This window comes from Neltuma alba, unplaced genomic scaffold (genome assembly GCF_004799145.2).
Source record: "Neltuma alba isolate B1F8T4 unplaced genomic scaffold, ASM479914v2 tig00013300_pilon, whole genome shotgun sequence".
In the NCBI taxonomy this organism is placed as follows: Eukaryota; Viridiplantae; Streptophyta; class Magnoliopsida; order Fabales; family Fabaceae; genus Neltuma; species Neltuma alba.
The window spans coordinates 264680-276504 of NW_021637580.1; the positions used below are offsets into that span (position 1 = coordinate 264680).

Sequence of the window (11825 nt, forward strand, 5' to 3'; positions counted from 1 at the left end):
ATGTGTTTATGGATGAATAAAAGGGTAGATATAATTTAAAATCTATTTTCCTAAATAAAAGGCTTATTTTCTTGAGAAATTCGAAAATAATAATAATAATAATAATAATAATAATAATAATAATAATAATAATAATAATAATAATAATAATAGTTATAGGTTAATTTTCAGCCTCCAAAATTTAGGAAAGTTATTTAGTGAGCCAAAGAAGCTAAAAAGAAAGAAAACTCCTACAAAATGCTAAAGATCAATTTTGAAACACTATTTAAGATTAAAGTAAAAATTTAGAAAAGGAGAGAATTGAGATAAGTTATCTTGTGGAAAAAAAAAATAAATAAATAACTTTTTGCCTTTTTCTCCAATTATACGTGTCTTTTCCCTCGATGGTCATTTCCAAATTTTTACCTCGGTGTCACGTTCTCTGCCTCCTTTTCACTACCTTCAAACACCTATTTCCTTGCATCAGATTTTCTTCAACACGCTTCCCTTCATTTTGTTAGACAAGAATCGTATCCAACAAGCTTGATGGTGTATATTAGAGTGAGAGTCCGAGAGACAGTGGGAGGCCGATTGAGAGATTGAGAGAGAGAGAGAGAGATCAAAGTGTGCAGCGGAGGAGAGAAGAGTGGCCGAATTCCACATGCAACACTAGAGTCTAACCAAGGTAAGCCGTTCAGCCTCTTCCCGTCCTTGATTTCTTCGATTAGAGTGGTCTGAGTTGGGAGAGGGCCATGGGATTCTAGGTGATGTTTTGGGGGCATTAGAGGCGATTAAAACTAAAGGAAAATAATTTACTGAGTAAACTTAAGAAAAGATTTGAACACTGATGGTAGATGTCATTCAAATTCTGGGTCATATTGCCGAGATTGAAGCTTTGTGTTTTAAATCTGTTTTGGTATTTAGCCGTAGCAAGGACGCCCCTGTTTGATCTTCTGCGGCGTCCAAGTTGCTGAAACTGAAATTGCATTATTGAATACTTTGAATGATTACTGATTGAAATCTGGGCTCATCTATGTTCTCAGATTGCATGTGAATTTAAACTGATATACATGACTGTGTTGCAACTTGCCACTTTTCGAATCGGTGTGTACACGTATATATATTATATATGTAAGTATTTTGAAAGTTGAAAATATAGCAGAATGTACTGTCTTTGTTGCTGTCTATGTGCGCGCCATCACCTTCAATTCAAGGAAGCGTAGGAATAAGAACTATATATGTGTATGGTTGTGTGATCTGGATGCGTGAAGCTGGAGTATCTTTATATAACTTTCAAAATGCTGCTATTATTGATATTACAACAGTGGTTTAAACTATTAAAATGCTGCTAGATTTCTTAAGGGAACCGGTGAGACTGTTGGATGATAGTCAAGCTAAGTGAAAATGATTATAGCCAGTAAATAAGGATGATAATTCAGATTTAACAAGGATGCTGTCATGAGGCCAAACTAAATTGTTGAAGCTTGAATAACTAAGCTATATATGTATATATATAAATATATGCGTGTTGTATTATTGTTGCTGGTTGAGATGGATGCTGAAAATTGATTTGAACTTGTTAATTGCTGTTTTGGAAGCTGAAATATGTTGAGAATGCTATTGATGTGACTTTTGCTTATTCGTGCTTCAAATTGGATTATTATATCTGTGGACATTTGAACTATTCTAATGTTTTGAGTTTGTAATTGAAGCAAGGAAAGTGGTAGTAAATTTCTATATAATACCTGAAATATTAGATGAGTATTCAGATCGTTAAATATGCTACTGGTAGATGATAATGACAGCTTTGTGTGTTTGAAGATATTAAAATGGGTTCTGTTCATGAAAGAACTAACATTTAGAAAACTAAAACGTATGACTAATTGGCAATTTGAAGAATTATATTAAATTTGGAAAAGTTTGCTGAATAATCTGGAAAATACTTGATGAATGAGAAATGCGCAACGTACTTGTGAGATGATTATAAAGTTGTATGAATGTGACATAATGGATGTGCCGATACTTGCTCATTGAACTTGAATGTTGGAAATTGATATAAACTTGTTGTAGCTATTACCAATGATAAATGCTACCCACTATTTGTAATGGTTAGAGTGATATGTGATAACTGGAAGTAAGGAATTCTCAATTCTATCAAGAGTAGTCATGATTGCTGCGTGAGAATTGATTATGTTACTACTACAATCTCATGTTTTGTAATTTAAAGGTTAAGGACATAAAACGGTCACTGTTTTATTAAGAATGACAATGTGTGAATTATTAAAGGCTTAATATAATGAAGAGAATAAAAGGCTTAGAGCTAAAGATCTAACAGAAGTTGCTGTTTGGTATTTATAAAGATAAAGTTGCTGATATATAGTGTTAAACAAATGCTCAAGTATAGTCACTGAATTATATGTTTAGATGTCAAACTGTTATTCTTAGCTATGTGAGTGAGATTAAATGTTCAAAACAGATAATAAAGGAAACTGAAATGATTGCTGAAACCATCGATGTTTGTGAAATGTATAAGAGTGAATTAGACCTGAGGAACTAATTTGAATTTCCTTTTAAATATCTCTAAATGTCAAGTTAATGTTCTATATAGCTATTTATGATCGAAGAGTATTTGAATGATGATTTAAGTTTGTTGTTTTGTGTTCCGATATGCTAAGCAATTATTTAAGAAGCATGAAGAGTTAATAACTAAATTAAATCGTACTGTCTTAGCTAAATCATAATAGAATAGGAAGTTAAGAGAAACATAAGAAAGGGGAAGTGTTAGAAACTTTTAGAAATACGTAGATGAAGTGTAAATTTTAGGCCAACATGACCAGCTACCTTAAGAGAAGAGAGTACACCTGAGCAGGGGTTATAAAAAGATTTAGCTAGTTATGGGTTGACCAGAATCCCAATTTTAACTCATCCTATATATTTACTTGAAATGTTAGGATTTAATTGGTGTCCTAGCTTACCAAGAAGAAACCAAGAGCAAGGTACCCGCACAGGAGAGCAGGCGAAAGGTAGCTTTAATCATTATTTTATATGTTTTGCTTTGGTTGCATGTCTGTTTGTGTCATAATGCTATAGTTAAGCATGAGAACATGTAAATTGCCTTACCAGTTATTGCCATGGCCATGTGCATGCATTTCGCTGTCCAGTATATGCGCATTTAATAGGTAATCAGTTAACAGCTGTATAGTTATTCAGTTAATCAAATAGCAACTATACAGTTATTTAGTTAATCAGATAGCAGCTGCACAGTTATGCAGTTAATCAAATAGCAGCTGCTCAGTTATTCAGTTATCAGTTAGCAGCTGTTCAGCTAATCAGTATGTATATGCTCAGTTAATCTCGGTTAATCAGTTAGCAGCTGCTCAGTTATTCAGTTACTCAGTTATGCGCAACAGCTATATGGGATTCAGTTAAATAATAGCGAATATGCTTCAGTTAGTTACTCAGTTCGGTTATTTTGTAAGGTGTTGTTCTCCATGGCTTATTTTGCATGCTCAGTTTTATACCATGCATAATATATGAAATATGATTACTGCTACTGGGATTCTTTGAATCTCACCCCTCCTTTCTATTTAACCATAGGGCCTAGTTCATCCAAAGGAAAAGAGAAGCTAGTGGAAGCTTAACTAAGGTGGAAGGAAAGAAGAGCTTAGTGTTTAGTTAGTTAATTAATCCGGAATGTTTTTGTGTTTGTTTCCCCCTTCCTTTTGTGATGCTTATATTTCATTTTGTGAGGTTATGTAATTTCCACTTATGGGATGTATGTACCTCCATAAGGAGTAGTGTTTTGGGGGTAACTTAGCATAACTGGGTACTTAGCATACATATATGCATATATTAATGACCTATCTATAGTATGAATGGTTTAGGATTTACCAAGTATGATTTATTAGAGCTGAAGCAGAAAAGTAGAGTTTTCTATAGAAACATCTGTATAGCTCTGATAAATTGTTGTTGCTATTAGATCACGACAGTATGATTTCAGGTCTTATTATATCATATAAAACTTTCAAAGTTTAAAGTTATAAGTTTTGAGTCAAAGTAGATAAAAAGTTTTAAAAATACCACCTTTTTAGTGTAAACTCTCAACCATAGTTTTTAAATCTGCTTTCGTAAAGGTATATAGAGTAGGATGTTACAGAAAATCCCAGAAAATAGAAAATGGTATGTTAAGGCCTGACCACTTCAAAAAAATTTCAGAAAAATAGGAATAAGGCTCAAAGGCCTGTATGGGGCTAAAAATGACAAAATGCCCTTGGAAGGAAATTGTAGAATTCCCAGGGTTTTGACTGATTTTGAATATTTTCAAAAAAGGAATTATTTAAAATATGGGGAGGCCTCAAATAATTGGAAGAAAATGGAGAAAAATACTTGAGGAATTATCACAGAGGCCTCAAATAATTGGAAGAAAATGGAGAAAAATACTTGAGGAATTATCACAGGTTTTAAAAATAATTCTATCCCCAGAAAGTGAAGAGGTTGGCTTTAATAGAATTTAAAGCCTATTTACATATCATCCAAGAAAAGTCAAAGTCAAATATCAGAGGTTGACTTTTGACTTAAGAAAAATTTGAGGAATTCCCTGTGATGAATAAATAGTATTGGTACCTGAAGATAGATTCTTGAAGTTGTGGATCGGTAGAAAGAATTCGATTAAGATTACTTTGAAATAAATATTATTAATTATTTTAATGGAAGAACAAGGGAAGAGCATCACTCTCTCTTTAGGCATATTATATAATGCCATGTGGATTTATTTGAGATGAGAAAATGGTGCCATAAACATGTCTCAGTGGTCCTGGAAAAGTCAAGACTAGGAAAAGTACCTTATACGATGCAGAATGGCAAGATAGGTGCAGGAATGCCTAAGGGTTGTATTTTGCACAAATTTTATATTAATTTCCTCCATATTTTAATGCCTTAATGATGAAGGAATATGGAGGACAAGTGTACGGTTAGATGGAAAAAGAAGGTATTACGTGTCCGGTCGGATGCAAGACACGTGTACGGTCGGATGCAAGACACATGTACAATTAAATTAAAAGCATGTGGATTGATGATGTACGCATGATGTCATAGGACACTTGTTACCATAAGATTAAAAGAGAAAATGGACGGTCCAAATCAAGCCACATATTTTTAAGATCAATGGCCTAGATTCAATCTTGTTTTCTATAAATACCCCCTTCCCTCCCTTATTTTCATCCAACTAAGAGGAAACCTTGGGAAGCTCTGGCAAAATGGTTTTTAGAGAGAGAAAGAAAAGGGAGAAAGAAAGGCCAAGTTGTCACATCCCAAAAATTTTCATCTAGCAATAAAGGATCAAAAATTGGGATGAGGGTCAATGTAGAAACTAGATTGGGAGACGAAACAACTTTTGATATAAAACCCAGAAAACGTCCGGGCTGGCATTTCCGTAATCATCGGTCTAGGAAGGACAAAACAGGAAAATTTGAGAAACATTCTAAAAAAAATCCCCAAAAAATGAAAAAAGTATAGATTAGAGGTTTTGGAAATTCGGTTGAGGCCTGAAAGGTGGAATTTCGGTGAAAATGAATTATTACGGAATTTCCCGTACATGGAGGTTTTTTGGGAAATTATTGGGAAAATGAAAGAAAATAATTATTTTAATGAGTTAGCGGCCCCAATAAATTTGGGAGATTGATGGAAAATTCATCTAAATATTTATTTGAATTTATAAAATTAGTTTTAGGTCTTAGAAGCTCAGGAATTAATTTTAGGGAATTTATTTTCCCACAGTGACACTAATAAAGGCCTAATCGGAGAAAATTCAAAATAAATACGTAGAGGTGGTGAAAAATTCTGAAAATTTTCAGATCATGTTCTCATACTAAAAGGTGAATTATCATGGAGAGAAATAAATTTTTGGAGGTCTGAAAAAATTATGGAATGTTACTAGTGAATAGTAATCGATAAAGTTTCAAATCGGTTTAGAATAGTGATTTGGTTTGTGGGCCATATTTTTTAGCCAACCCAAAACATTTTTGGGGCCCACAATGGACCCATTAAAGGCCCAATTTCGTGCATTTTCCAGATTCCACCATTTTTATTAAATAAAATGCAAAATTAAGAGATATTTGTGTGGAAAAATCTAGAGAAATGCCACATGCTGAGATATGAAGGTTTGAGACACTTGATGGCTGCCACTTAACCCCATTGAGCTGTCCCAATTCGTGCAAATCAGGAGGGAGAGGGAAGATGGATTTTTTCTATAAATACCCCCTTGAAGATACATGAAAAATGTTAGAAAATTGAAAAAAATAAGGGGAAACTCTTTCACTGTTCATCCAGCCACCCTTGCACAAAATTTTGAGGTGTTTTAGACAATAAATTATCCAACTTACTTCAAGAAAACACTAAGGTATGTCCAAGCATCAATATCTCTAAGTTTTACATTGATTAAACAAGGATTTTTGCTTGGGAAAATGCTGGAAAATCCTGAAAAATTCGGTTGAGATGTGTGACGCTTAGAGAAGGATAGAAATCTTAATAATCAAGTGGAATAAGGAAGACTAAATGGTGTATGGATTGATTTTGGATGAAAACAAAGTTAGGGTTTAAGGGAAGGAATTTCGTTCAGCACTGTTCATGCAGAAGCAATTTGATTTTACTTGATTTGATGATTCCAATGGCTTTAAAACATGTTTTTGTGTAGGGATATAATGTTGGAAAGCGTTTATAATCATTGGAATCAAAAATAGAATTTTTGGAAGCATATAACCCCCTATTCGGCCAAGTGAAGTTCATGGAGAAGAAGTGTGAATTTCAAAAATCTGATTGCACCATTGGATTCCTCATGAAAAATTATGTAGGATTGAGCCATGAGATCGTTGATTCTAAAGGAGGAATCATATTGTTAAAAATCAAAGAAAAGAGGGGGAAATTGTTAAGTTAATGTTAAAGTGTTGGATTAAGTTGTTTTGTGATTAATATGGCATATCTTTATGCTTGGTTTAATAGGCATTGGGAGGAGGAATTAAGGAGGAGCATTGCTCCTTGGAGGAATTAATTGGACAAGCTTTACAAAGGTAGCTTTGAATTATAATTTGATTGTTTATCTTGCCTGTTTGTTGTGATTGTTGTTGCTTGGATTGGAGGAATTTTGTGGTGACTTTGATTGTTTGATTGACATTGGTTATGCTTTGGCCAAATGCTTTGTGGTATGTCAATGTGGATAACATAATGTTCCTCTCTTTGCATGGTATTTGGTATGAATTCCTATGAGTTGGGAATGGTTTGGATTGCATGACATTTCACAATTAAACTTGCATTGATTTACATGATAATTATAATTCACATGCTACTGAGATTTCTTTGAAATCTCATTCCTCTTATGTTATTTTATGCCCTAATTAGGAAGTGAACCAAGCATGGATCAAGGGAAGGAATTGGCCTTCGCATGAAATGGCTTTATGAATATTATGTTATGTTAGAAACTTTTGCAATGTATGATAAACTTTACATGGATTTTGTAATAAGTTATGGATGACATTTTGATGTAATTTATATTGTTATTTCATGTTCCAATGTTGGAATTATGCTAGAAGCATTGTGAAAGGATTGTGATTGAAGGAAAAAGGGGAAATAAATCAAGAAAATGGTAATTAGGGATAGAAATTTCTTAAAAAGTGTCAAATCTGTGGCACATAAAATAGTAAGAAATTGTTGGAATTTGGACATGAAATTTTACAGGAAAATAGATCTCATTTTTAGCTTTAAAACAAGTAGTAACTCATTAAATTTGGAGTTGTGTGCTAAGAGTTATGCTCTTCCAAAGTTGGGCAAAAATACTGGAAATTCGAAAATTTACCAAATGAACAATATATTTTGATGAATTTTCTGGAATTATTATGGATGGAATTGAACCTAAAGGTTATTTTTCCTACATAGAAATCTTAGCAAGATTCATGTGAAAATTGAAACCACTTCATTTTGATTTTTCTAAATGTAGTTATGAATTTTCAAAGTTAGCTCAATTTTAGATGAACAGTGTACGGACAGGATGAACAGTAAATCCTGAATTTCAAACTTTTCATCTGGAAACGTTACAAAACAACTTATATTAGTTCCAATTGACATATAATGGGTAATAAAGAGAGGTGTGACACAAGTGATCCCATGCAAGATCAAGCTCTAAAACAATGTGTGTTCATGGTTTTTGTTGTAGTTTTCACTACCCTTGTTGTTGAGCTTGGTTATGGATTTTAATGATTTTTGGGATCTTGGAACCCTTGGGGGAGGTGCTGCACGAAATTATTAAGAATAGGAAAAGATGAAATTGATGTTAGAATAATGTTCAAAGCCTTAAAAGGAACACAAATCAAGTGGTTTTATGCTGAAATTGGTTGGATTTCATGATTGTGTAACTTGAGGAAATGTTTTAGCCAGACCTGTTTTTTGTGCCTAGGATGTGATTTTGATGATTTTGATGCTTCCAATGTGTTTAAAATGAAAAATTATGTAGGGATAAGATGAAAGGATGAAGTTGGAAGCATTGGAATCAAAACTGAAAATTAAGTGGCAAATTTCGGTTTTGGCCTAGAACCAGGGGAAGGAATTGGATTTTGATGAACCTAAGCTCATATTTGGATTCCTTGGGCAAAATTGTATGGGATTGGCCTAAGGAAACAATTTTTACAAAGCTAGAACACTACATTATAAATTAAGGGAAAAAGGATTAAGTTTAAGGACATAAGTCTTCCATATTGTGTAACTCTTGGTCCTAATGAGTAATGTGACCCTTGTGGCTGTGATTAGGACCTTGAGACATTCAAGAGAAGGTTTGGATGTGGTTGAGCAAGCAACCTTAATGGTTGGAAGTAAAAGGAAGCAAGTTGAAGAGCAGGAGAAAACTTATGATATAAGGTAGCGAACTTACCTTTCTTGTGTGCTTGATGTGTATGTTTGTATGTGTTATGAATGCCATAATGTGATTAAGCTATGCTGCTGAACTATAATTGCTATGTTTAGTTAAGTATGCCTTGGCATTTTGTTATGTGAATATGAATGAACTGGCTTACTTTCCATGGCATTTCACCATGCATAAATGATAAAGTTGTGCACCAAAGCATGTCATACACTTGCATCTATCTTGCATGCATAAATTGTAATGCTTACTACTGAGATTCTCCCGAATCTCACCTCTCTCTAAACAACCATTTAGGTCAAGTATGATGGACAATGATTGTATGAAAGAGAACATGAGAAGGAAGGAGAAGAAAGTGGAGAATTATTCATGTCAATAAATGAAGCTATTAGTTAATGTATGATTCTCCTAATGTGTAACTTATGTATATGAATGCCAATGATGCGATGTATTTGTTAGAATATTTATGGCATGAATGATAATGTATGGGAATGGTTAGTGTATGAATGGAATGGTATTACGCATGGAAATTCCTAATCATGAACTATTAGTGCAAGTTAGGGGATAAGCTATTCCTAATTGAGCAACAAAATAGTGACGAAGTAGAAGTATGGCAAATGACTAACTCTGCCCATGAAATTTGGCATGATTAAAGTACACATCCTGAGCTTTAAAACAAGTGGTAGATCACTTAAAACGGATGTGTGTGTTAAGAGTTATGATTGCTCAAAGTTGGACTAAGAATCTAAAATTTACCAGTAAACAGTAACCCGAGAACAAATTGCAAATCTTTAATCTACGGGCTTGTTTCGTAAATTGCTTGAACCGTAATACTTCCAAATGCATACTCTGAGGGGTTAAAAGAAGGATGTTTCATCCTTCTCCTCCCCTCCCCTCCCCTCCATTTCTCTTATACCAAACAGTACCTTGATATTTGAATAGTCTACTGTGCCGATTTCATCGATGCTCAACTATCTGTTGGGTTATTAACTGGAATATATTTTCATTTAGTGTTTTTTTGGATGTCTTTGTCTAGTCTTAAAGAAATTTCGCCGTTATTCATATATCCATTTTGGAGATCTTAATTTCACATAGGATAAAGGTGCAACCAGTACCCTAAAGTATTTTTTTAGTACAATTCTGCACTTAGCAGTTATTTATAAATTTATTTTTGTGGATGTATTTTCATTTTGAAAATTGCCTAATTAAAATAAACTGAAGGATGATTCAATAAAATAGATTATAGGCTTGAACAATTGCAAATTGAGACTACATCGAAATTAATTTTTTTAAAATAATTTTGGTTTACAGTCCTAATACTGAAATTGTATGTTAATCTATTTTTATTTATATTGTTGTGATAAAAGATACTATATTCCTTTTTTTTAAAAGCAACAAGAATATCTTCTCATTTTTATAGCCATTTCTCTACGCAACTTTTTAAGACCCTATTAAAGCACCAGAGTCCAGACTATAGATCAGTTTCGCGGGACCCCCCGTGGGGATAAAACGATCTGTAAAGAATGAACAATACAGATTAACCAAAAAAACACTTTATTAAAATTTATACCTGTTTGGTTGGTTTCCAAATACATAACAAGGTATTAAAGATGACAAAAACAAACCGCCTCAAGTAAAAATTAAAGATTCGGTTTTGTTACATACTTTAATTAGCTAGATCGTCCGGAAAATATTTTCCTAATGTTGGCAAAAAAAATATTTTTATAAATTTAATCATAATATGTCAGTACGCATCAAACTCCCAATAAATATACTAAACAAAGTTTAATGAGGGGGGCGGCCGGCTCACCTAGAATAGAATACGTCACAAATTTCAAGGAGTGATTAAGTCATGCTAAAACCAAACCACTCTTAATTTTGTTAGGATTTTATTCTTTATTATAATTTTTTTGAATTTTTTTTAAAGTTGCATAAAATATTCATATTAATCTCGAGCTTAAAAATGGATTATTAGATTGATATATATGTTAAAGGTAGATCTTGTAATAGTTGCATAAGTTAAAGGTTTCATTAAATGGTAGTTTTAGTTAATACATACATGATTAACAAGGATATTTTAAGAAAGACAACACCTATTTATTACAAATAACTAATTTAACTAATTTTTTTAATATACTTAAATTAGTCAATTAGCTCGTATATTAAAAACAGGAGGTAGTATGTTAGTGCACATCAAACTCCCAATAAATATACTAAACAAAGTTTAGTGAGAGGGGGACGGCTCACCAAGAGTAGAATACCTCACAAATCCTCTTATAGTAAATATTTAAACTATAGATTGATTATGTAGTGAATGTATCATATAACATTAACATTATGCAACCCTTCTCGGCTTTTAGACATTACAATTTTGCACAGCTACCATTGCTTTTAATTCTTTTCATGTTAATTATGTGATATGTTTTTGCTTCCTTCTAAACCTATCGTGCATGCATTCTTTTTAGCTAGACAATCAATATACACCATTAAAAATAATATATATAAAATATCTGTAGGGAGTGGTATTATTTAGGTCTATTATTGACATCAACTAAGTGGTATTTTTCTTTGAACTAAGATGATATCACCATAGGAGGAGACAATTAGAAGCAGCTTCTTATGAAATAGAAAGTGAGACTGAGGCATACTCGCAAATCAAGCATGCCATGTATACACCAATCCAATTTAGACTTTGGAGATATATGTTTGTGGAGCGATAATGCATCTACACAAGCTTCTCACTATCGTTTTTTTTTTTTTGGGGTAGTCTGTGCAATGAAAATGAAATTACACTTTGTAAAGTGACAAAGCTTGTTCTCATTACTAATGTATATTTTAAGTTACTCTGTGATTTATACAATGTTATGATAATGAAAATATGGTCCTTGCTATGATAATGCACCACTTTTAGGGTCATAACTGACTTAATTTTCTGTTTTCTGTT

At 32.9% G+C, this 11825-nt stretch overlaps 1 long non-coding RNA gene across 1 annotated transcript; it reads left to right on the forward strand.

Annotated features, from left to right (window-relative positions):
• Positions 1–582: 582 nt before the first annotated feature.
• Positions 583–3615, forward strand: LOC114736080 (uncharacterized). The gene is made up of 3 exons (XR_003739322.1): positions 583–664; positions 2931–3002; positions 3577–3615. It is a non-coding gene; the product is annotated as an uncharacterized LOC114736080 (long non-coding RNA).
• Positions 3616–11825: the final 8210 nt, after the last annotated feature.